Source organism: Gossypium arboreum, chromosome 11 (assembly GCF_025698485.1).
Source record: "Gossypium arboreum isolate Shixiya-1 chromosome 11, ASM2569848v2, whole genome shotgun sequence".
NCBI classification, from domain to species: Eukaryota; Viridiplantae; Streptophyta; class Magnoliopsida; order Malvales; family Malvaceae; genus Gossypium; species Gossypium arboreum.
In genome coordinates, this window is record NC_069080.1 from 90,174,779 (window position 1) to 90,200,802 (window position 26,024).

At 35.6% G+C, this 26,024-nt stretch overlaps 1 non-coding gene across 1 annotated transcript; it reads left to right on the plus strand.

The window, feature by feature from the left end:
* The first annotated feature begins 15,033 nt into the window (after positions 1 to 15,033).
* LOC128285018 (small nucleolar RNA R71) lies at positions 15,034 to 15,140 on the plus strand. The gene has a single exon (XR_008275434.1). It is a non-coding gene; the product is annotated as a small nucleolar RNA R71 (small nucleolar RNA).
* The last annotated feature ends 10,884 nt before the right edge of the window (positions 15,141 to 26,024 follow it).

Sequence of the window (26,024 nt, forward strand, 5' to 3'; positions counted from 1 at the left end):
TAAGCCCAAATTGTGAATGGCTACCTTTGATTATGACCATCCTATGGTTAGATAGATCAATTTTGAATGGACTAGAATTAAGCCCCGACTTGGCTATTTTTTTTTAATAATTAATGATAATTTTTAAAAACTTAACTATATCAGTTTTTATCTTTAAATTGTAATAAGGTTACTGTTCAATATTTTGTTAAGACTAAAATTACGTTTTTATTAATTGCGTTACACCTTCATATTTTATTTGAAAGACCTACTAATATAAAGGTTTAACTTTACAACTTAGCCTGACACCATAACTCCCATACCGCTTTGCCTTTGGAGCCTAAGCTCATCTTTGAAACCCTAACATCGCATCTTTGCCCAAGCGTCACATATTTGAATCTCACACTATCTGAAGGAAATATATGAGGAAAACCTCTTAAAGACACCCATCAATCCACCACATTCGAAACTCTCTTGACTAGTCTTTTCAAGTCAAGTTCAATTGCACTTCAGGCTACATCCACAACCTTACCACGACACCTAAGTCCATCAAGTAGGGCCCATAATTGACCGCCTTTTCCTATAAATACTTTCTTTTTATATTGAGGAGGGGGAGAAGAATAAGATACCCAACCTCATCTTACTTAAATCTACTTTCACCATCTCCTTAAAGATAATGACTTTTTGCACCTCCTATTATATGAAACTCATCCATTATAATGATGTTCCGTGTGAAATGATATGTGAATTGTACAAGTATACACATCGAATAAAGTAATAAAGTGACAAGTGAGATCATCTCCACAGGGATCAGATTAGGCATAAGAGTGGTCAAGTTATTGTAACGCCCCCACACCCGAGACCGTCGCCGGAGTCGAGTATGAGGTGTTACTAAGCTTAGTTTAACATTTTTAGAACTTTGGATTATTTGTTTCTACATTCACAGCTTTTAAGCTACTTGCGTCACAGTCACAAGAAAAATCATATCTCGAGTTACGAAACTCGAAATTAAGATCCGTAAATTTTCCCTGAATCTAGACTCATATAAATATATACTAATTTTTTTTCTATAATTTTTGGTTAGGCCAATTAGTACAGTTTATTAGTTAAAGTTACCCTGTTTGAGACTCGATCGGTCGACCTCTGCTTACTACTTAACCACATTTCTCTCTGTACAAAATTCATATGACTATGAGGTTTGTTTATACTAAGGATATAAAATAAACCACCTAATTATATCTTTACAATTTATGGTGAATTTCTAAAGTAGGAACAGGGGATTCAGAAACTGCTATGACTGGGTTTCACTAAAATTCAAATATCTTATAACATATAATTCCTTTACTTGTTTCATTTGTTTCATGTGAAACTAGACATAATAAGCTTCAATTTGATATGTAGTTCATCACCAAATTCAATTTCTATGATTTTTAGTAAATTTTCAAACTCGCATTAGTGTTGCTTGCGGTATTCATTTATGGTAAATTTCATCCTTTTATGAGTTTTATGCACTAAGTATCTTAATAGTTTTCCTTAACATCAAACATAATCTACACTAACCATTTTCATAATTTATCATGATCAAGCATTTCCTCAACCATTCCACAACCATACCATAAGATCATTTACACAAAATAGGTATATTGCTATACATGCCATACTTAAATTTACAAGCCATTTACCAAAAGTCTTAGGATAGTGTGGTGAGCCTTGACCTATCCCGACTCTGAGCTGGCTTGTCCAAAACTACAATGAGTAAGAAGGAGGAGTAAGCATAAATGCTTAGTAAGTTCATATGCAAATAATAAGTAACATAACAAACAGTTATACCAATCAACATTAGCATACATCACTAAAACACATATCACATTTTTGATCATTTTTCATCATCTTATTACCTTATAGTGGTTGTATCAATACTCAACCCAAGGGTTAAATACATACCTGTCCAAAATAACCATTTCACATCACTCACCAATACTTCTCTTTACATCTCGAATATTCCTCCATTGAGTAGAACTTTACCCGTTGAACACATCGGAATATAATTCGGATACATGGATAATTTGCATATAAGTGCCACATATTCAATCAAGCAATCATGTAACCCGCCCATAAGCGAACTCGGACTCAACTCAACGAGCTCGGGCGTTCACATCCATAAGTGAACTCGGACTCAACTCAACGAGTTCGGATGCCTAGTTACATCTCACGAACTTGGACTCAACTCAACGAGTTCGGACATTCGCATCCATAAGTGAACTCGGACTCAACTCAACGAGTTCGGATGCTCAACCATACTAGTGACATGTCACTTGTATCCTAATCTATTCCTAAGGTTCAAACGGGCTTTTCCTCGAACACTTATCCTTGCCGCCTTCCGTAGAATGCCAAATCAATACTCAAGAACAATTATATTTAACAAGTAGTTCACATAATTTACATATTATTTGAAATTAACCACAAAGCATACATTTCATAATAAAATTCAGCTTAACATATAATTAACATCAATAACTTAAAAATAACCATTATGCTACATTATTTACACATGAACTTACCTTGGTACCAAAATACAAAGATTTTGCAATTTAGTCCACAATCTTTTCTTTTCCTCGATTGAGGTCGATTCCACGTCTTTCTTGAACTAAAATAAAACATTTAGCTTATTTAATACTCACATTATCAAATTAATCCTTAACTCAAATTTTGGCAAAATTACAATTTTACCCCTAAACTTTTGCATATTTACATTTTTGCCCCTAGGCTCGGGATTAAACTTTATTCCTTATTCTTATGTTTTACAACATGCTGATCACTTTTCTCTTCTATGGCAACATCAAATTCTCACTCTAACATGTACCTATGACTATTAGGTATTTTTACCGATTAAGCCCTTTTACTCGTTTTTGCTCAAAACCGAGTAGCACAAGTTGTCTAACATAATTTAAAACTTCATATTCTATCATAAAACATCAAAATACACAAATTTCACCTATGGGTATTTTTCCAAATATAAACCCTAGGTTGAATTATTGCTAACATAAGCTTAATCGAGCTACCGGGATTCCAAAAACGTAAAGAACATTAAAAACGGGGCTTGGAATCACTTACTATGGAGCTTGGAAGCTTGAAACAAACCCTAGCTATGGAGAACCCTTGAAATTTCGGCCTAATGAAGAAGATGGACAAAAATTGGCTTTTAATTTTGTTTTTAATTCATTTTAATAACTAAATGACCAAAATACCCTTACTACTAAACTTTCCAAAAATTCCTTCCATGTCCTAATTTTGTCCATGAACTTAAAATTGGTCAAATTCCTATTTAAGACCTCCTCATTAATATTCCAAAACAATTTCATACTAAAAACTTCTAGAATGCAAGTTTTGCAACTTATTCGATTTAGTCCCTACTTTCAATTTAAGCACTTTAGGCATAGAATTTCATCACGAATTTTTCACACAATCATGCAATCATATCATAAACCTCAAAATAATTATAAAATAATTATTTCTATCTCGGATTTATGGTCACGAAACCACTATTCCGATTAGGCCCTAATTCGGGATATTACAGTTATTATAATAAATTATGATTAATGTTATGGAAAAACCAACTTAAGTATGCTGTGGTAATTTAAAATAGTAAGGATGTGTGCGAAATGTATACTGACTAACACTGGAAAATGCTAAGGCAAAGCAAGAGTGACAATGGAATGGCAATTATAAGAATAATTACAAGAATAATTACGTGAATAATCTGTAAGCGAATAAGTAAATAACTAAGAATGCTATGGAAAAGATACTATGGAAAAGGATAGAAGGTCTACGATGTTGATTTGGAATGTTGGGATTACTAAGAATCTACACTTACTTTCAGTAATACCTCAGCAAAATCGTGCTTAATCTACTACTTAGAAGAGACCTAAAGTGACCTGCTTCTTTTGAAAGCTAGATCTCAAGTTACCTGGCCTGTGTCTATAGGCTTTAGCACGGTACCCTGCACTATTTTGTCTTCATTCTATACAAACGCTACTCTATGTTTAGAATATACTACAAGTATTCAGTCGAATACCTGCTTGTATCATTCAATTTCAGTCTAACTAATCCAACATTTTTAGAATTAGATTCGGTTTATGGGCACACTGCATACTTATCTATGATAGAGAATGTATGCATACAATTGGGAAATAAAAACAATTGAATGAAACTGTAGATTAAATCAAATATATGCTTCAACCATTAAAGAAAGTAAAAATTTTCATCATGTAATCCCAACCCTATGAGATTTAGCTCATGGATTGGCAATTAAAATTCAAGTTCAAAATAACACCCAACATCGTTTCAATCAATTCAATTCATGGGAGAACATATTAAGAAATAATGGAAGAACTTAGGAAGATGGCTATCGCCAAATCAATCATCAATCTAGCAACACAGTGTCCTGTGGTGGCTGAGAGAGACTGCCTTCGGTCTCCTCTTCCTGTCTCTACTCAACTGCTATCTTCTATTGTTGCCTCTGGATCTGTACACCTTTAGGGTTTCCTCTTTTAGCTTTTTATAAGCTTTTCTTCCTAGGGTAACTCCAACAGCCCACGATATCTTCTCTTCTTTTTTAGGTAGATTTTTCTAGTACAAGTAGAGTTGGGCTGAAACTGGTATGCAATGAGTGTTGACTCTGTTATCTTTTTGAAATTGCCACGGTATACAAGGAGGCAAACTGTCCAACCTTTTGCCCTAGCAAACCCTCACTCCTTTATTTCTTTCTCCACATCCTGCTCCTGCCAAACCACCAAACACAACCCTTCCACACGTAATTAAAGGTATCTAGCATGTAAACACAATGCAAGCTCTTAATGCTATGATAAAAATAACATGTCCTAAAATGCCACTAAATGTACCCAAGTACAAGAAATTAGCTAGTTCTAAGGGCATGAAATATAACTCTTCTCAAGAGTTATCATACCCCCAAACCTAAGTTATTACTTGTACTCAAGCAAAATATGCATAAGTGCGTGTATGCAGCAATATTGCCAGTGCATGTACCCATCTTGTACTGTTAATCTATTCGAAGTCCAATATATACATCAATTGTCAACCATATTCTCTCTTTAAAAACTTATTCGAGTTTCAAAGGTTTGGTTTAACAAAGGTAGTGTAGAAAATTGCTCCCTAAAAACAAAATTTTCTAAATTCCATGTATGTTCTGGCCATAGCAAATATCTCCTAATTTACCCAATTCATTTGTTACCTAAACTCAAGTTATTCTTACTCTAAACATAATTGAAATGTACAAACCATTTATATTTTTGTTTTTTTTGTTTTTTTAAATCGAATATATTATGGGATTTAGCATGTCACAAAATTCTTTGACTTGATAATCAAAATAGAGCATACATGTAATACCCCTTACCTGTATCCAACGCCAGAACAGGGTACGAGGCATTACCAGAATTAAAACATAAGCAAACACACATTTTCGAGCCACAAATTTTCATCTAAATTTAAAAATTTTTGCAAATACTCATAAAGTCTATAACACGAGCCTATGAGGCTCAAAAACATGCTTTGGAAGCGGTTCGGGACTAAACCGAGAACTTTAGAAATTTTTACAACACTTAATTTTTTTTTGCTAAAACAGGGGTCACACGCTCGTATGGCTTGGGACATGCCCGTGTGGGCAGGCCCTGTGGTCAGACACGCCCGTGTCCCCAACCCATGTAACTCTCTATTTGTCACCCAAGAACAAATTGAAGTCACACGGCCATGACGCACGCCCGTGTCTCGAGGCTGTGTCTTTCACACGGTTGAGACACATGCTCGTGTCTCTGCTCGTGTGCTTGATATTAAGCATTCTGTTTTGCAACAATTTAGGTGCAGGGGACACACGGCCGAATCACACGCCCGTGTGTCTACCCGTGTGGACTAAAACAGGGCTATTTACCAAGCCATTTTGCCACCCACACTTGCACATATTTACTCAACATCACATGGCACAAAGTCAAGCAAGAAGAGCAACCAAATAGTCACAGCCAAGACAATAGCATGTCATTCTCATACCATTTTTAAACATGCTTAAAACATCAACCTTTCCATATCAAATTGTGCTATTCACAAATGACATTAATACAAATATACTCATAACCAACATTAGCCAAATTCCAAGGCTATATACAAAATGAACCATGAACCATTCACATACTAGTACCATATCAGCATCTATCATACACACAACATTTATCATGCCATAAATCACATTTCCAAGTATTTCACATTCACCAAGCACGCCATGATCATATCACCAAAGGCATTGACATATATATATGAATATACTTAGGCTTAGTACCATGTTACCAATATAAACCAACTTACATGGCCAAATAGCAAAACAAGCCTTTGATGATTACCAGCCATTACATTGGCTAAAATCAATAAGGACACATAAAACAAATTGACTTAGTCCCTATACATTCCATAACCTTAAAATACTTGAATTCAACAATACCCAAAATTGATAGCTTGATAGTTTGATAGGATCTCCGGTGATCTCTAACTCGAGCTAGCTTCATTGCACTATAAAACATGGGAAAGGAAGGGGGTAAGCTGTATAGCTTAGTAAGTCTGTATGAAAATAATAAGCAACTCTTATTAGACATTTATCAAGTTCAACAATTTAAACACAAAATAATATCAATTACTATAAATCTCATAGTTATAATTTTATTCAATCACGATGTTTACTCTATTAACTTATAAACATAATTTAACATATCTTCACATTAGCCTAACAACCGTAGTCTCTCTTTCGTAACATATCATAGCACTTAACAAGTTAATTCAAACCTCATAGTAATCATGCACACTAAATATGAGTATTCATATTTCAAGCATATATTTTAACATCTTTCAATTGTTTAAAGCTTATATCTTCCCATAATCATTTCAATAGGCAATTATGCCAATCTTTACTCTTTCTCATATCCGATAGATCGCAACTTAAGTGAATAAAACACGCTATATCATAACTCAATTTGACCCGAAAGCCAATCACATGGTCTTCAATCGAATTTATCATAAATTTCATACATCACAAGCATAGGCCAATAATCACAAGGTTTCGCAAAATCATTCTCATGGAAATCATGAACTCACAATTTCATGACGTCAATGCTTATAAACTTTATGTACATACCTGTACCAACTCATAACATAGTTGCATACTTTGTCAACTTTGACATACTTTTTAGATCACCCGTTGAACACTTGGAATATTATCGAATACACGGAAAGTTTTCCACATAAGTGCCACATAAGTAGCCAATGCTACCTCATATCTCACAACATATAGGGCTCTCACATGAGCTAATCACGGGCCTACTCACACAAGCTGTCAGTCAAGACGTAGCTACACGGGCTACTCATACAAGTTGTCAGGTATCCATAACACATGTCGAAGTACCCAGCCACCAATAAGACGTACATGACCAGCACCCAGATTCACATAAATCACATAACTCATGGTTTCCTAGTGATATGTCACTTGTATCCTAAACTATTCCTAAGATTCAACCGAGATTTTCTCATCGTCGAAACTTCGTTGAATATTTTCATAGAAAAAATCATACAATTTATGCGATATTAAACATTAAATACATAATACAACATTACATTATATACACAAAAACTTACCTCGACATAAAAATGGCCGAAAGGACCTAACCGTCAAATACTCGTTTTTTCCCCATTCTAGGTCCGAACCTCATTTTTCTTAATATATATTATCATATTCAACTTATTTAATCATTGAACTATTCAAATCAGCCCAAAATCACATTATGGCAAAAATTACATTTTTACCCTTAAAGTTTCACATTTTTACATTTTAGTCCCTAGGCTTGTAAAATGATTTTCATCAAATTTCTTCATTACCCAAGCTAGCCGAATCTTTACTGTACTCATACCAGCCAATATTTTTTTATTAAATCACACTTTTACTACTTATTTTATAACATTTACAAATAAGTCCTTTTAGGTATTTTCACCGAAAATCACTTAGAAAAAGTCGTTTATCATACACCAAACATACATTTTATACCATTAAACATCAAAATACACAAATATCTATCATTGGTAAAATTGTAGACTTTGATCATGTCTTAAATTAATGGTAGAAATAGATAGATTTTCTTACTAGGATTTTAAAAACATAAAAATCATTAAAAATGGGGCTAGAACAGACTTACAATCGAGCTTGGAAGCTTGAAAAACCCTAGCTAAGGTTTCCCCTTGTGAAATTCTATCATGGGGTAGAAGATGGACAAAATTTGGCTTTTAATTCATTTTATTACCAAATTACCAAAATGCCCTTAATGAAAAACTTTAAAAACATACTTAACCATGTCCATTTTTGTCCAAAAACTTAACCAATGGTCTAATTACCATTTAAAGACCTCCAATTTAAAATTTCATAACAATTGGACACCTCTAGCATGTAGAACTCAACTTTTGCGCTTTTATAATTTAGTCTTTTGACCAAATTGAATGCCCAAAAATCAAAATTTTCGAATGAAATTTTTACAAAATCATTCCATAAAATTGTAAACCATAAAAATATAATAAAAATAAATTTTTCTATATCAAATTTGTGGTCCCGAAACCATTGTTCCGATTAGACCCAAAATCGGGCTGTTATAATACACCGAATTACCTACTACTAAATTATGTCACAATTTAAATAGAAATCACTCTTGAAGCTAAGGCTTTTGAATTAGAAGATGAATGGAACAAATAACTACCTCTTTAGCTACTCAGCCAGTTACTATAGCAGAGTGCCCCTAATTTATTTACTTTTTATTACACATTCTTACTTAAACTTACATTTGTAGTCAATAACACAATGGAGCAAAAAAAAATGGTGTGACTTACATGGAAATTCTAAAAATTAGAGTGCCTACTATCCTTTATTTAATAGTGCCAAGGCAATATGACTAAATTTGGCTTCAATAGTCACTAAGTTCATTAGAAGATACTCATTACAACTCGAAAAAATTGAGTATAGGACATCACATTCTTAGAAATTAATTTTCAAGCAACAAAACCTAAGCTAAATTCATCTAATCCACTGTTACATGTTCTAGGTGTATTGAAGAATCTAAGCTCATCATCGAACATCATAAGTACAGGTTGTGCTCCTCATAAGCAAACAATACGTAATAGTTACATTGTCATGACAAAACAGATTTAACTATATTGCAATGATTATACTAAAATAATCATACATACTAAATATAAAATGCAGCCTAAATGCATAACACACCCCCAAACCTAAGGGATGCATTATCTTCAATGCATAACCAGATACATAGAAGAATAACTAAAAGAGAAATTTGTATAATGATACGTGATATTCGTGACAGGTTTTAAATATTTATAATGAATCGTTCTTGAAACTAACTATTATCACGATGAAGGCAAGTGTACCTATCGAACAGTAGTATAGCTTTAGCAAGGCCAGATTATTGAACCTAAAGGAACTAAAAGTACTAGTATTAACTTTCTTTTTATTATCTAGCCTAAAAAATTAAAAGGGTTATGTTTATCTAACTAATTAACTAAACTAAGAAATCACAGAAAATAGAATTGGGGAATTACATTTGGAAAAACGATTGAATTAAGACAATACCTAAGGAAAAATCCACCTAGACTTCACTTGTTATTTGACTCTGAATCGGACGATTTATTCATTTGACTTGATCCGTAGAAATCTTTAAGTTATATTATTATCCCTCCCGAGACTAACAACGTCTAACCCTAGGTTGAATAATTGAAATCTCTTTCTAATTAACTCCCTAGGGTTGCATTAACTCGATCTATGGACCCCCTTATTAGGTTTCACCCTAATCTGGCAAAATCTTGTCACCCTATCTCTAGGTGTTCAATCAACTCTACTTAATTATGACAAATGTACTCTTAGACAGGGTCTATTCCTCCTCTGAATAAGAGCTTAACTTGAATCAATATCCTGGAATATCAAGACAAGAATTAAGAACACATAATTAAGAACAAGTCAAATATTTATCATACAATTCAGATAATAATAACAAGATCTGTCTTAGGTTTCATTCCCCTTAGGTATTTAGGGGTTTTAGTTCATAACTAAAAAGGTAAACATCTCAAAAGAATAATGAATATAAAACATAAAGAAAAACCCAAAACTCCTGAAGGGAAATTAAGGGGAGATCTTTAGTCTTGATGATAAATCCGGCTTCTAAGATGGATCAATCAGCTTTCCTTGAGCAGTTCCCTGCTTCCTCCTCTATGTGTCCTCTTTTCCTCCTTCTCTAGGGTGTATTTATAGGCTTTGGAATACCTAAGAACTCTCAAAATTGGCCTTTTCCGAATTGGAATTAATTTGGGCTCAACAGGGACACGCCCATGTGACACGCCCATGTGCGATTACTTTAGGCCGTGGTCAAGCCTGTTAAATAGGCACGGACGTCTGGTCCACCCGTGTGAGTTATGCTTCGATTCTGCCAAATTGACATGGCCGTGTGGCTTGCCCGTGTGAGGAAGTCCAGGCCGTGTTGATTTCTTACATTGGCCCATTTTCTCCGTTTTTGGCCCGTTTCTTGTTCCTTTCACTCTCTTATGCTCACCTAGGTATAAAACATGAAATTAAGGCATTAGGAGCACTGAATTCACCAATTTTAAGGAAAAATCATCCATAAAATGTGCTAAGCATGGGATAGAAATATGTATAAATTACGGTTTATCAAATACCCCCACACTTAAGCATTTGCTTGTCCTCAAGCAAAATCCTCAACTCATAATCAAAACAAATTCTTCTCAACTTATAATTTCTATCGATAATATCTCAAAATAATCCATAGGTAATCATACATTGAAAATTCAACTGAAAGAACATCAAAGTTTCAAACATTCCAAGTTGGGTATTTTATCATGAAAACATAGGTGTCTCCCCTCATTTAAGTAATTACCTTTGATTCAAAATATCACAGAGTTTCACATCCTCATTAAAGATTCACTCAACTCACTCGAGGTGTTTAAGAACAATAAATGAAGTACTTAATAGTCAATAATGAAGAGTTATTACCATAGGCTTATATGAAAATTAAATCTCCACCACTATAAATTGAGATGAAACATCAATTAAAAGGTCTTTAGAGGGTTATAACGTGACTTTGGTTAGAGGGTGTAGTCACAAACTGAAAGAAAGGGTTAGAAACGAGATTGAATTGAAAAATTTCCTAACTAGAAAAATGACTAATCATCAATTGCGTACAACAGAGCTTTTTCTCAAAATATGGAATTTAACTTCTTTAGCTCAGAAGATCACTACTACTAATATGTATACATGTATTTTTTTCAGAATAAGTCAAATTAAAAAATAGAATGAAAAATAGCTAAGCAATTATTCCAACTCAAATCTCGACGAAAATAGGGATCAAATTAATTTTGGAGATTTCAACAATAATGAGTTATGGGTTAATATTGAGGGTAAATCAATGAATGGGTTGTTAGGCTCAAGGGGGTTCACTAAGGGTTAATTGTGAAGGTAGGCTTTTATGGAGTGAGTGGGTTAAACCTAAGTGCCTTTCTCATTTTGACATATCAAATCAAATGGTGTGGTCTTGACATGCATAATCAAGCAAGTTCTAGAATAACAATTCAATACTGACACACTCAAAATGAAAGTGAGCATGAGAGAAATAATAGATGCTCTAAAGGCTCAAGATCTCATAAAAATTATGGCTTTTTGATGTTTAAACCTCAAGATAATACCTAAACTTAGGGAAACAACCTACAAGTTTTTAATTTTTCAAAAATCAACTTATCATGCTTGATTCCCTAATGTCTTAAAGTTTGAACAAGCAATGCATAAATGCCTATGTTTTAATTCAAGATATACTAATAAAAGTCATAAATCAATCAAAATTTATCCTAAACATGATATGAGAGCTTTTCAAGAGAACAAGGCAATTATTCAGGGAATTTTCTGATAGTGAAATGAATACCCCCCCACACTTAAGATGTACATTTCCCTCAATGTACAAAGATAGATATATAGAAAAGAATATAAAAATAAGATAGGGAGAGAAGTGAAACTTCTTGAGTGATGAATGAATTTCCTTGAACTGGAGTTTTAGAGAATAATCGGCGTGAGGGTGGAGGAGGATACTCTGGTGGTGGTAGAGGTTCATTAGTCCATAAGTCCTACGCCAAAAGAATATTATATCTGGTGGTAGCTATGGTCGTGGTCGAGCAGGACATGGCAGTCGTGGAGAACCTTTCCCGGTGGAGTTTTTAGTTCCTATGCGAGGATGAGCTTTGGAGCTCTTTATAACTGTGATAGATTTAGGAACTCTTTTAGGAAATATATAAGGAAGAGGAAGTACTCAATATGAATTAGCCGAAGATAAAAATTGTAAAAACTCAGGATAAAATAGTATTAAAAGGAAATAAAAAAATAATTTCAAAATATAGAGATAAAAATAAAATAAAATAAAATAAATAATAGGTGTTTATAGAGAAATTGGGGCACACGGCCGGGGGGCACGTCCGTGTGCTCTAAGCTCAGCCCGTGCGTTTTGTAATTTTCAAAATTAGGCGCATTGGTGTACACGGCCATGTTGCACGGCCGTGTCGATCTCCGTTCGCTTACCCTACGCCCGTGTATGCAGGCGCACGCCTGTGTTAAATTGATAGGTTTACCCACGGTTTCAAAACACGGGGGTGTTGCACGCCCGTGTTATTTTTCCAGTTTCGTCCATGGCCATGTCGCACAGCCGTGGCTACTTATCGCATCCCGTGTTGGGGAAATTTTTTTTCCCTGTTTTCACACGGCCGTATCGCACGGTCGTGTTGTATCCCGTGGTATGTGCACGGCCTACGGCACGCTCGTGTGCCTGGCCGTGTGGTTCTGAAAAGCCCGTGTTCAATGATTTAGTTAGTATGTTAGATTTTAAAAAACTAAAATTCAAAGAAGTTAATACAATTAGTGCTCAGGTTGCCTCCCGAGAAATGCTTATTTATAGTCTAAGCTCGACTTACTTCTCTATTGAATGGTCATGGTGGTTCGAGGAGTTTATAATCCTCATTCTTGCTATGAATCTCATCAAAAGAAGGTTTTAGGCAGGTATTATTTACCTTAAAAGTGCCGAACTTGGGATGACTTACCTCGACTGTACTGAATGGGAAAATGCTAAGTACTGTAAGAGGGATTTCTTCATTCGATTTGATAGTGACAATGTGAGGATCTGCGGCATCTAATAAAACTTTATCTCCAACCTTCAGTTGATTTGGAAAGGTATTGAGCTGGTTCTGGCGTAGTTTTGGTTTATCGTATGTTCTCGGTTTATGTGTCCGCCATTCATCTAGCTCCTTGATTTGTCGCTTTCGTTCTTCATGAATAGGTCCTCCACTATGGCTTGAAAATGGCTCATGTACTTCCTGTAAACTCATTTCCTGCAAAGTAGGTTGCACCATATTGTCAGTTTTAATAGAATGGTTTAGACAATCACCTTTAATTTTCGATGTGTTGCCGGAATTGCGAGCTTGAAGGGTGATTGTTTCGTCTTCCACACGAAGTGTGAGCTCACCTGTGCCAACATCAATAATCGTTCTAGCAGTTGCTAAAAAGGGCCTTCCTAAAATCAAAGGAGTGTTGCTATCCTCCTCTTTGTCTAGAACAACGAAGTCAACGGGAAATATAAATTTATCGATTTTAACTAGAACATCTTCAATAATACCCTTAGGAAATCTTATAGTTTTATCTGCTAATTGAATGCTCATCCTAGTCTGTTTAGGTTTCCCAAGACCTAGTTTTTTAAACATTTTGTAAGGCATGACGTTAATACTAGCCCCTAAATCAGCTAATGCTTTATTAACATCTAAACTACCAATTAAGCAAGGAATCGTAAAACTCCCTGGATCTTTTAGTTTGTTGGGTAGTTTATTCTGTAGAATAGCTGAGCAAACTGCGTTTAGCTTCACATACGAAGCCTCGTCCAACTTCCGCTTATTTGCTAAAAGCTCCTTTAAAAATTTCATTGCATTTGGCATCTGCGATAGAGCTTTAATAAACGGTAAGTTAATATGTAATTTTTTAAGAGTTTAAGGAATTTACGAAATTGTTCATCTGAGTGGTCTTTCCTTGTCGCATTAGGGTATGGCACACGAGGTTTGTATTCTGTACTTATCGGTTTCTGCTCATTTTGGTCTACCTCAATTTACCTTTTCTTATCTCAGTTTCTTGCCTTGGTTTTGGTTCAGGTACGATTAACCCTTCCTCATCTTGACTAGTAATCGCGTTGAGTTGCTCCCTTGGGTTAGATTCTGTGTTGCTTGGCAAGCTACCTTGTGGTCGTTCAGAAATCAACTTGGCAAGCTGTCCAATCTGAGTTTCGAGCCCTTGGATCGATGCTTGTTGATTCTTAAGTGCTGACTCGGTATTTTGAAAACGAGTTTCTGACACCGATATAAACTTTGAGAGCATCTCTTCAAAGTTCAGCTTCTTTTCCTGTTGGTAGGGTGGTTGTTTGTAGCTTGGAGGTGGTCTCTGATTTTCTTGGCTTCCCCATGAAAAAATTGGGTGGTTCCTCCAACTGCATTGTAAGTATTACTATATGGGTAATTTGGAATCTAGAGTTATTGTTACCCATCTATTGGACTTGTTCCTCCTTGATGCTATGGTTGAAGGGTTGATATTCTGTGCATGCTCCTCCTACATTCGAATTACACCATATCACTGGATGTACCTGAGTAGAACCAGACAAACCATCAATCTTTTTATTTAAAAGTTCTACTTGGTTAGATAGCATAGTACCCGCATTGAGGTTGAAAACACCGGCTACTTTTGTCAGCTCTGTTCTTATAACTTGCCACTGATAGTTATTCAGTGACATCTTCTCAATAAATTCGTAAGCCGCTTCAGGTGTCTTATTATTGATAGTTCCTCCAGTGGCTACATCAATTATCTACTGAGTCGAAGGATTTAGGCCATTATGGAACGTTTGAACCTGTAGCCAAAACGGTAACCCATGGTAAGGGCACCTTCTCAAAAGGTCCTTGTATCTCTCCCATGCATCGTAGAGTGTTTCTAAATCCACCTGCACAAAAAAAGAGATATCATTACGTAATTTGGCTGTTTTAGCTGGTGGAAAATATTTTAATAAAATTTTTTCGGTCATTTGTTCCCAAGTAGTGATTGACCCTCGTGGTAACGAGTTCAACCATTGTTTAGCCTTATTCCTTAACGAAAAGGGAAACAACCGAAGGTGAATGGCATAATCAGAAACGCCATTAATTTTGAAGGTATCACAAAATTCAAAAAAATTTGCCAAGTGAGCGTTGGGATCCTCGTCCTGCAAACCATCAAACTGAACAAACTGTTGTATCATTTGAATTGTGTTAGGTTTCAGTTCAAAATTATTTGCAGCAATAGTAGGTCTAACTATACTTGACTCAGTTCCTGTTAAATTAGGTTTAGCATAATCATACATAGTGCGCGGAGCAGGATTTTGATTAACAGTAGTTACAGGAGGTAGCAGATTTTCTTGGTTTTCAGTCATCTCCTCAATTGTGGTTTGAATATCTTCCTCTTGCTCGTTCTCTGTGTATCTTAAGCTTCGCCTTATTTCTCTTTGGTTTCTGGGAACTGTGCGATCGATCTCACTGTTAAAAAGAAATGGTCCTGACGGGTTTCTTCTAGTCATAAACTATAAGAACCTGCCAGAAAAAGGGAAAAGAAGAATTAGTAATAAAAATTAGAATAAAATTTAAATTGAAGTAAAATTAAATGGCTAAAGTAATAAAAATCAAGTGTTCCTAATATCTTAGTTCCTCGGCAACGATGCCAAAAACTTGATACATGATATTCGTGACAGGTTTTAAATATTTATAATGAATCGTTCTTAAAACTAACTATTATCACGATAAAGGAAAGTGTACCTATCGAACAGTAGTATAGCTTTAGCAAGACCAGATTATAGAACCTAAAGGAACAAAAAGTACTAGTATTAACTTTCTTTTTATTATCTAGCCTAAAAAATTAAAAGGGTTTTGTTTATCTAACTAACTAACTAAACTAAGAAATCACAGAACATAGAATTGGGGAATTCCTTTTGGAAAAATGATTGAATTAAGACAATACCTAAGGAAAAATCCACCTAGACTTCACTTGTTATTTGACTCTGAATCGGATGATTTATTCATTTGACTTGATCCGTAAAAATCCCTAAGTTATATTATTATCCCTATCAAGACTGACAACGTCTAACCCTAGGTTGAATAATTGAAATCTCTTTCTAATTAACTCCCTAGGGTTGCATTAACTCGATCTATGGACCCCCTTATTAGGTTTCACCCTAATCCGGCAAAATCTTATCACCCTATCTCTAGGCTCGCAATCAACTCTGTTTAATTATGACAAATGTACTCTTAGACAGGGTCTATTCCTCCTCTGAATAAGAGCTTAACTTGAATCAATATCCTGGAATATCAAGACAAGAATTAAGAACACATAATTAAGAACAAGTTAAATATTTATCATACAATTCAGATAATAATAACAAGATCTGTCTTAGGTTTCATTCCCCTTAGGTATTTAGGGGTTTTAGTTCATAACTAAAAATGTAAATATCTCAGAAGAATAATGAATAAAAAACATAATGAAAAACCCAAAACTCCTAAAGGGAAATTGAGGGGAGATCTTCAGTATTGATCTGTTAATTAAGATCTTCAGTAGACAGCTTGACCAAAATATGAATAAAAATATAATTATAGTTGTTTTACCTAAGGAAACATGTTGTTATAATGCTTATTATTTTCATATGGACTTACTAAGCATAAATCTTACTCCCCCTTCCATTTCTTCTAGTGTCCTCAGGTCGGCTCAGGGTTGGAGATCGTCGGAGGCAACCTCACACTATCAAGCTACCATCTTTGGAGTATTGATGGAACTTAATTTCTTTAAGTGAGTGGCATGTATAAGGAATTAATTATTGACATGTGTTTTTATGTTTTGGCCAAGATGTTGGCTTATATAAGCCATGAGATGTGGCTTATAATGATTTTGGCTTGTAAGCCTAGTTGTCCAGGGTATGTGTTAATGTGTTATGATGTGGTTATGTGATTATGCTTGTTCACTATGTATGAGAAGTATATGGCACATGCACATGATGAATGCCCCAGGACCATTCGAGATGGTCGTGGCCATGGAATGAATGTGTGGCATGGTAGTAAGATGATAATGATTGAACATGGGCAATTGTTGAATGTGTAGAGATTAAGTGTTGGGTAACAAACACATGTATGATAACATGCAAATTATTTAATTGAATTTCACCAAAGGTTGATTAAACATTAAATTGATGTTATAATTTGTGCCTATGATGTGCAAAAGTATGAGGGAAAAATAAGATCAATATAAGGCTTGGAAAATAGCCTAACTGTTAGCTACACGGGCAGAGACACGACCATGTGTCTCAATTGTGAGGAGGACACGGCCTAGTACACGGGCGTGTGGCATGGCCGTGTGGTATAAATTATTTTGCTGACATCATAAATAGAGAGTTACATGGGCTGAGGACATGGGCGTGTCCCAAGCTAGACGGGCGTGTGTGACCACATGGCCCTACCCACACGGGTGTGTGACTCTCCAAAGTAAGAAAATTTATTAAGTTGCCCAAAGTTTATCGAATATTTTTGGTTTTGTCCTGAACCGCCCCGATGTATGTTTTAGGCCTCAAAGGCCTATATAAGGGACGATATGCATGTGTTTGAAAAGTTTTAATTTTGAGCGAAATTTGGTAACCCGATTTTATATGTTTGTGAATGTTTAAGTCTGGTAACGCCTCAAACCCTGTCCTAGAGTTGGATACGGGTGAGAGGTGTTACAGGAAATGGTGGCATGACTGTGCTAAGTTGCCCTGGCAATATTAATGCCTTGGATCTTGGAAAATATTGTCCTAGTCAATCCACCCTTGTTAGGGGTGATATCCTCATCTACATTGAGAGGGATTTAGCGGTTTGACATAGAGCAATAATAAGTGAGGGGAAGTTTAAGCTACTAGCATTCTTCTCAGCACACCGATGTACTTCCTGAAAAATGATCCTCCCGACATTAATTCTTCTCCCTTTTATAATGGAGTGCAGCAAAAGCATTCTTTTTTTCGAAATAGTTGTATTATGTGTAGACGACATAAGTCGGCTCCTTACTTTCCCAATAGGCTTCAATGAAGCCCTCTCAATAATATAACACTCTTGACTAGAAACAGTCTATTGTGTTCCTTCAATTCATAAATCATCCAATACTTGGGATGAACCCTCGACAGGGATACTTTTAGCAAATGGTGTGTGCTCATCTTGGACACCTGCAAGACCAAACTGTGTATTAATATGGTCTTCATAAAAATGAATGAAAGTGACTCTTACATAGATAAAAAGGGAATCTGGAGAATTGACATAGGCATAAATTTCTCGAACAGGTGCAAATAGAAAATGTTCCACCCACACTTTTCTAGTATGGAGGACACAGATTCATTGTATCCCATGTATGGTTCATCTTTAAACAAGAACCCTTGATCAAAATAAAAAAGGCACTTTGCGATGTTATTATTGTATCTCGTAGCTGCAGCACTATTAAAGAATGTTTTTGGCTAAGTAGCACCAGCCCTTGATGGTTTAGCAGTTTTGGAGGTAGTTTGACGCAAGCCATTGGAGAAAACTGGAAGAAATTTTGGAGAATGAAGTGGAAGAAAAAAAAAAGAGAGATTGAAGAGAAAAGAGTAATAAAAATGAAAACTTTAGGAGAAACTTAAGAGACGTGAACAGTTGAGAAGAGGAAAATAAGGGAGATAGTGATGACAATTTAGCAAAAATGAAATGTGCTAGGGAAGTTGCGTGATGTGGAGGAGGAAAGAAAAAAATTAAGAAGGTTTTGAGGGAAAAATATGAAGTGCCCTAATCCTTAAATAGAAAGTTGAACTTCTCTTCCATGGGCTCACCAAGTAAGAAAAAATTGGCCCAGCTAAAAAAACAAATCTCTCCTCTTGGACTTATCTACATGGTCATCCTCACGTTATCCATTTACCCAGTTTGTCACAATGCTACAACAAACTCTTCTTAATTTTGCAACTGCACAGCTCACATTCTTTAATCCATCTCTGGAAATCATAGAAAACTATTCAAAAATAAGTAAACAAAAAAGGAAACAATATTAAATGAGTACTAAAAAAAAATTAAAATAAAACAAGTAAGGAAAAGAGAGATAAAAGAAATTGTTATCTCAAACACTTCGGAGGTCAATGGAGAGCTTATCTCGATCCACATGGGCACCCCAATAGTGCTTTAAGCGTTGCCCATTAACCTTAAATGTGATCCCCATTTTCAAGTCTTTGATATTAACAGCTATGAGGATACACTTGAGCTACTTCAAAAGGACCTGACCAGCGGATTTTAATTTACTAGGGAACAATTTGAGCCTAGAGTTGAATAACAATACCTGTTATCCTAGTTCAAATTTCCATTACATGATTCTTTTATCATGCCAATGCTTGGTCTTTTCCTTGTACAACTTAGCATTCTCATATGCTTGTGCTTGGAACTCTTTCATTTCATTCAATTCTAACAAGCTTTTATGTCCAGCAGTGATCGAATCCATGTTTAGCTTCTTAAGAGCCCAAAATGCTTTATGCTCAAGTTCAATAGGAAGGTGACATGGCTTGCCATAGACAAGCTTAGAAGGTGACATCCTCAATGGTGTTTTGTACTCGATACAATATGCCCACAAAGCTTCATCTAGTATGGTAGTCCAATCCTTACGAGTAGGATTCCCCACTTTTTCTAATTTTTTTTAATTTTTTTGTTAGAAATTTTAGCTTGTCCATTTGTTTGGGGGGGGTGATATGCTATGCCTATCTTATGTTTCACCCCATATTGATGCAAAGCATTAGCTACCAACTTGTAGTTAAATTGAGACCCCTCATCATTCATAATGGCTTTAGGTGTACCAAATCTTGTAAAAATGTTATTATGTAAAAACTTTATCACTGACCTTGCATCATTAGTAGGGAGGGCAATAGTCTCGACCCTTTACGGACATAGTCCATTGCTAACAGTATGTACACTTTTCCCACTGATGGAGGAAATGGACCCATAAAGTCTATTCCCCATACGTCAAACAACTCAATCTCTAGTATACTTTGCAATAGCATTTTGTGTCTCCTAGATAGATTTCCTATTCTTTGACAATAGTCACATGACTGATATAATTCATAAGCATCCTTGAATAGACTTGGCTAATAGAATCCTGACTGAAGTACTTTGGCAACAGTTCTTATCCCTCTAATATGTCCTTCATATGGAGTTGAATGACAATGCTACAGAATGCTATGGATTTCATCATCAGGGACACATTTCCTAATTATTTGATCAACATAATGTTTAAACACAAAAGGTTCATCCCAATCATAGTGCTTGGCATCATGAATAAATTTTCGTCTTCTTCAACTGTTGAGATCGGGTGGCAATGCATAACTCACTAAATAGTTCACTATGTTGGCATACCAAGGTAATGACGTGGAAACTAACAACTATTTGTTTGGAAATTCTTCTCTAATAAATGTGTCATGACCACTTTCACTTCCAGATTCTAACCTCAACAAGTGATCAGTCGCTTGATTCTCAGTCCCTTCCAATCTCTAATTTCCAAGTCAAACTCCTGCAGCAAAGTATCCACCTAATCAACCTTGGCTTATCATCTTTTTTGCTCATTAGATACTTAATAGTAGGTGATTTGTGTAGACGATGACCTTTATACCAACTAGATAAGAATGAAATTTATCGAACGCGAACACCACAAAAAATAAATCCTTTACTGTGATGGTGTAGTTAAGCTGCGCTTCCGATAAAGTTGTGCTAGCAGAATATATTGCATGCAATATTTTTTCCTTCCTTTACCTCAACATGGCTCCCACAGCATAATCGTTGGCATCACACATGAGTTCAAAAGGCAGTGTCCATTTCAGAGCTACTACAATTGGTGTTACTATAAGTTTTTTCTTTAACTCTTCAAAGGCTCTCAAACACTGTTCATCAAAAATTGAAAGGTCTGTTTTGCTCTAACAAACTGCACAAGTGTTTAGATATCCTCAAAAAATCCTTACTGAATCTTCTATAAAAACCTGCATGACCTAAAAGACTTCTAATACCCTTGACACTAGTGGGAGGTGGAAATTTTTCTATCATTTCATTTTTTCCTCTGTCTACTTCAATTCCTTTCTGTGATATCCTATGCCCCAGGACAATTCCTTCATGAACCATGAGACATTTTTCCAAATTTAAAAAAAGATTCGTTTCTTCACAGCGGCATATAACCAACTCTAGATTTTTCAAACAATCGTTAAAATCATTCCCGAAAATAGAAAAGTCGTCCATGAAGACTTCAAGAAAATTTTCCACCATGTTGGAGAATATAACCATCATACATCTTTGAAAATTTGTCTGGGCATTACATAAATCAAAAGGCATCCATCTAAATGCAAAAGTACCATATGGACATGTTAAAATTGTCTTCTCTTGGTTATTAGGGGCTATGACAATCTGATTATATCCTGAATAACTTTGGGTCCTTCAAATTCAGAGGTAATTTATTCGTCAACATTGCTGTGCACCCTTCAATACATCCGAAAATCTTTTGAAAATATATCTTTCATAAATTTCGCGTAGTTGAGAATTTGCTCCAAAGCTTCAACTAGGGGTATGTTCATGTGGAGTTGCTTCAACACATTCAAAAATCTTTTGAACTGATATCCTGCTTAGAATTATAAAATCGCTGAGGAAAAGGTATAGGTGGTTATCCTTCAAGTTGCTGATATAATTTTGCTGTGGCATTCTTATTGACAACATGATTTGATTCTACCACAACATTTTGCTAATTACCCATTTTAGGTTCAGAATGTTTTTTAGATGACGCTGGGATCTTTACCTGGTCATTATTCGAGTTATCCTCTCCTGTTGTTGCATCTTGAGCAACGTCATCAAGCTAAATTTTGCTTCTAAGAGTGATGGCCTTGCATTGTTCTTTCCTTTATGATCTCAAATTCTCGGCATCACTTGAAAATGCTCCTTATGGACTCGAATTCAAAGCATTCGCTATTTGCCCTACTTGATTCACAAGAGCTCGGAGGGGTGCAGTCTGTCTCTAAATTACAACATCATTTTTAGCTATATATTCCTTCAACAAAGCTTCAATAGATGATGATGATGCCGATGCTTGACCTTGTTGAGCATTTTGCCTCGGCATAGAATGATTATAACCAAGTAGTGCATTATTGGTATTTTATCTTGCAACATTGTTAAATTTTCCCACACCTTGATTATTCCAACTAAAGTTCAGATGCTGCTTCCACCCTAGATTGCAGGTGTTGGAATAGTGATTATTATTTCAGTTAAAATTACCTATGTAGTACACAGATGCTGGATTTTATGGGCATTCATCAAACGTATAATTCTCACCACAATAAACACACGTTAGCTCAACTACTTTCATCTCTTGAACTGTAGTGGGTTTTTTTATTTTTTTAATCATATTAGCTAAAGAAGATACCAAGGTTGTTAATGAAGTGATTTCATCCAGCTCTATAGTACCAGCAACTGTCTTACTTGTCTCAACTCTTGTAGTTGAATATTGATAATCATTGCTGGCAATCTTTTCCAAAATCTCATATGCTTCATTATAAGATTTATCCAACAAAGTGCCATTGTTGGAAGCATAAACTACCGCCCTTGTATGCGTATTCATCCCATTATAGAATATATCCATCTGAGTCCAGTGTTGAAATCCATGTATCAGACATTTCTAAATTAAATCTTTAAATTATTCCCAAGCTTTATATAGCGTTTCATCCACAATTACCGAAAAGATATGATGCCATTTCTAAGCTTGGCATTCATATTTGGGGGATTATATCGTAGCAAAAACCTCTAGAAAAGGTCATTCCATGATGCCACTATTCTCGATGGTAAAACATTCAACCATGTTTTCAGATGATCTCTTAAAGAATATGGAAACATTACCAATTTTAGTTCAAACTGCTGAGCTTGTATTTGTGGTCTGACTATCCTTGGATTCAAATCATCCAAAATTGGCACAACATGCTCTCGGATTGGTCTATCTCGGTCATCTATCACCCTATGAACATGAGGATGAGCATCCTGACCATTCAAATTATCATTCATATCATGTATCCCCTTACGAATAGGAGGACTAAGATCTTGACCATTCAAATTATTATTGTGACCAGGGTTATTCCCATTCCTAGATATTTTTCACAGTTATTTTCGCCTTTTTCGTAAAGTTATCTCGATCTCTGGGTGAAAAGGATACTCTTTTTTAGCAGGAATGCCTCTTCTAATGCATAGATGGAAAACATATAGAAATTAAATTAAACTAAGTTAGATAAAACTAATGGAATTAAGTAAAATAACTAAACCCAATTACACCAAATTGTCGATTCCCGGGGACAGTTCCAAAAACTTGTCGCGTGTGAAATGATATGTAAATTGTGCAAGTATACATGTCGAATCAAGTAATAAAGTGATAAGTGAGATCGTCTCCATAGGGATCGGATTAGGTATAAGAGTGATCAAGTTATTATAATGAATTACGCTGTGGTAATTTAAAATAGTAAGGATATGTGCAAAATGTATACTGACTAATATAAGAAAATGTTAGGGAAAAGTAAGAGTGACAATGCAATGGAAATTACGAGAATAATTACATGAATTATCTGTGAGAGAATAAGTAAATAACTAAGAATGCTATGGAAAAGAAACTATGACAAAGGATAGAAGGTCTACGATGTTGATTCGAAAGGTTGGGATTACTAAGAATCTGCCCTTACTTTCAGTAATGCCTCAGCAAAATCGTACTTAATCTATTGCTAAGAAGAGACATAAAGTGACCTACTTCTTTCGAGAGTTAGATCTCAAGTTACCTGGCTTGTGTCTATATGCCTTAGCACGATACCCTACATTGTTTTATCTTCATTCTATAAAAATGCTGCACTATGTTTAGAGTTTGTTGCAAGTATTTGGTCTCGGGTAAGGGTTGTTACATTTATTGGTATCAGAGCAAGAGTTTAGTCAGTTTTTAGAATATTCAGTATAAGTAAGAGTCTAGCTATACATGCCATACTTATATTTTGATAGTGTGATGACTCTTGACGATTTTAAAATATTTTTCTTTTATAGTTATGGATTTTGAACGAGTTGGTGCAGATGGTGTAGAAAGTAACGCGCTCGCTTCTACAAAAGGGACGGTGCCACCAGATAGTAGAGAAAGGCCTGTTACAATTAGTCAAGGAGAAGGGGCTCAAGAAGCCTTCTTCCAAGGTATGAATGAATGGTTTACCAAGTTCGTTCGTACAAATCCGGCTGTTAGACCTCCACCCCCTCATGATCCTCAGACTACCCATGTAGCTTCCCTAATTACAGATACAGTCAGAAAAGGGAAGCCACCGGTTGATAAAATTAAGAAATAAGGGGTCGAAGAGTTTCGGGCTACTAAAGATGATGATGCAGAGAAAACTGAATTTTTCCTTAAGAATACTATCAGGGTCTTTGATGAGTTATCCTGCACACCTGAAGAGTGCATGAAGTGTGTTGTATCACTTTTACGAGACTCGGCCTACCATTGGTAGAAGACACTTGTGTCAATAGTACCGAAAGAGAGGGTTACTTGGGATTTCTTTCAGGAGGAGTTTCGTAAGAAATACATTAGTCAGAGGTTCATCGACCAGAAAAGAAAAGAATTTCCTTGAACTAAAGCAGGATAAGATGACAGTTACTGAATATGAATGTGAATTTGTTAGACTCAGTAATTATGCTCGAGAGTGTGTGTCTACTAAAGCTATTATGTTTAAGAGATTTGAAGATGGGATCAATAATGATATTCGACTGTCAGTCGATGTCTTAGAAATAAAAGAGTTCATCATTTTAGTTGAAAGAGCTTGTAAGGAAGAGGAGTTGCTGAAAGGAATGGGTAAAACTAAAATTAAGATGTGAGACACGAAGAAAAGACAAATGAGCAAGTCATTTCAGTCTACATCCAAGAGGTCTAGAGAGTTCTCTACGAGATCTAATTTTTCAACAGGGTATTCTAGCCAAGACAGAGGTAGAAGATTTATGGGTTAGAAAGCTCAGACCATTTCAATTGCGAGTGTTGGCAGTATTCAGCTTGATAAACCCGAGTGTCTTTAATGTGGTCGACGTCATCCAGGTCAATGTCGAGCATTTAAGATTGGTTGTTTCCGATGTGGTGCATCGGATCATTTCATTTGGGAGTGTCCTGAGATGGTTAAAAGAGAAGTAATACCCAGTGTAAGATCAGGCAATGCCCCCGTTAGAGGCAGACCTTGGAGAAGTTTAGGAATAGGGGCAGGTAGAGGTGCATCTAGAGATTCAGCAGTGAGACAAGATGTTAGAGCACCTGCAATGTGACAGCCCTAAAATGACCCTAGTCGGAAAGCGATTTCGGGACCGTTAAACCGAGTCACCAAATTATTTGAATATGATATTTATTGTCTAAAATATGTGAATATGAATGTGTGAAAGTTTTAAGCTTCGATTTAGTCGATTGCATGTGAATTTAGTAATAGGACTTATGTGTGACACTTTTGAAATGCGATAGGTTAATCTATAAGGACCTATTAATGCATGTTGTATAAAAGAAGGGTTTGCATGTCAAATTAGCCAAAAATCTAGATGGTGGCCGGCCATGCTATGGGGTAAAACATATTATAGACATTTTATGCTAATATGTGTGGGAAGAATAATAAAATATGAGGGGAGTGGGAGGAGAAACCAAAGTTGTCTCCCCCCCTCCATTGTGAATGGAAGAAAGATAACAAAAGAAAAAAATTACATGCTCATCTTTCTTCTTGATTGCCGAATGTGGGAAAGGGAATATCGAAGAGGAAAAACCAAGGTAGTCGGCCATGGCTATCCTAGTTTAAGGTATGCAT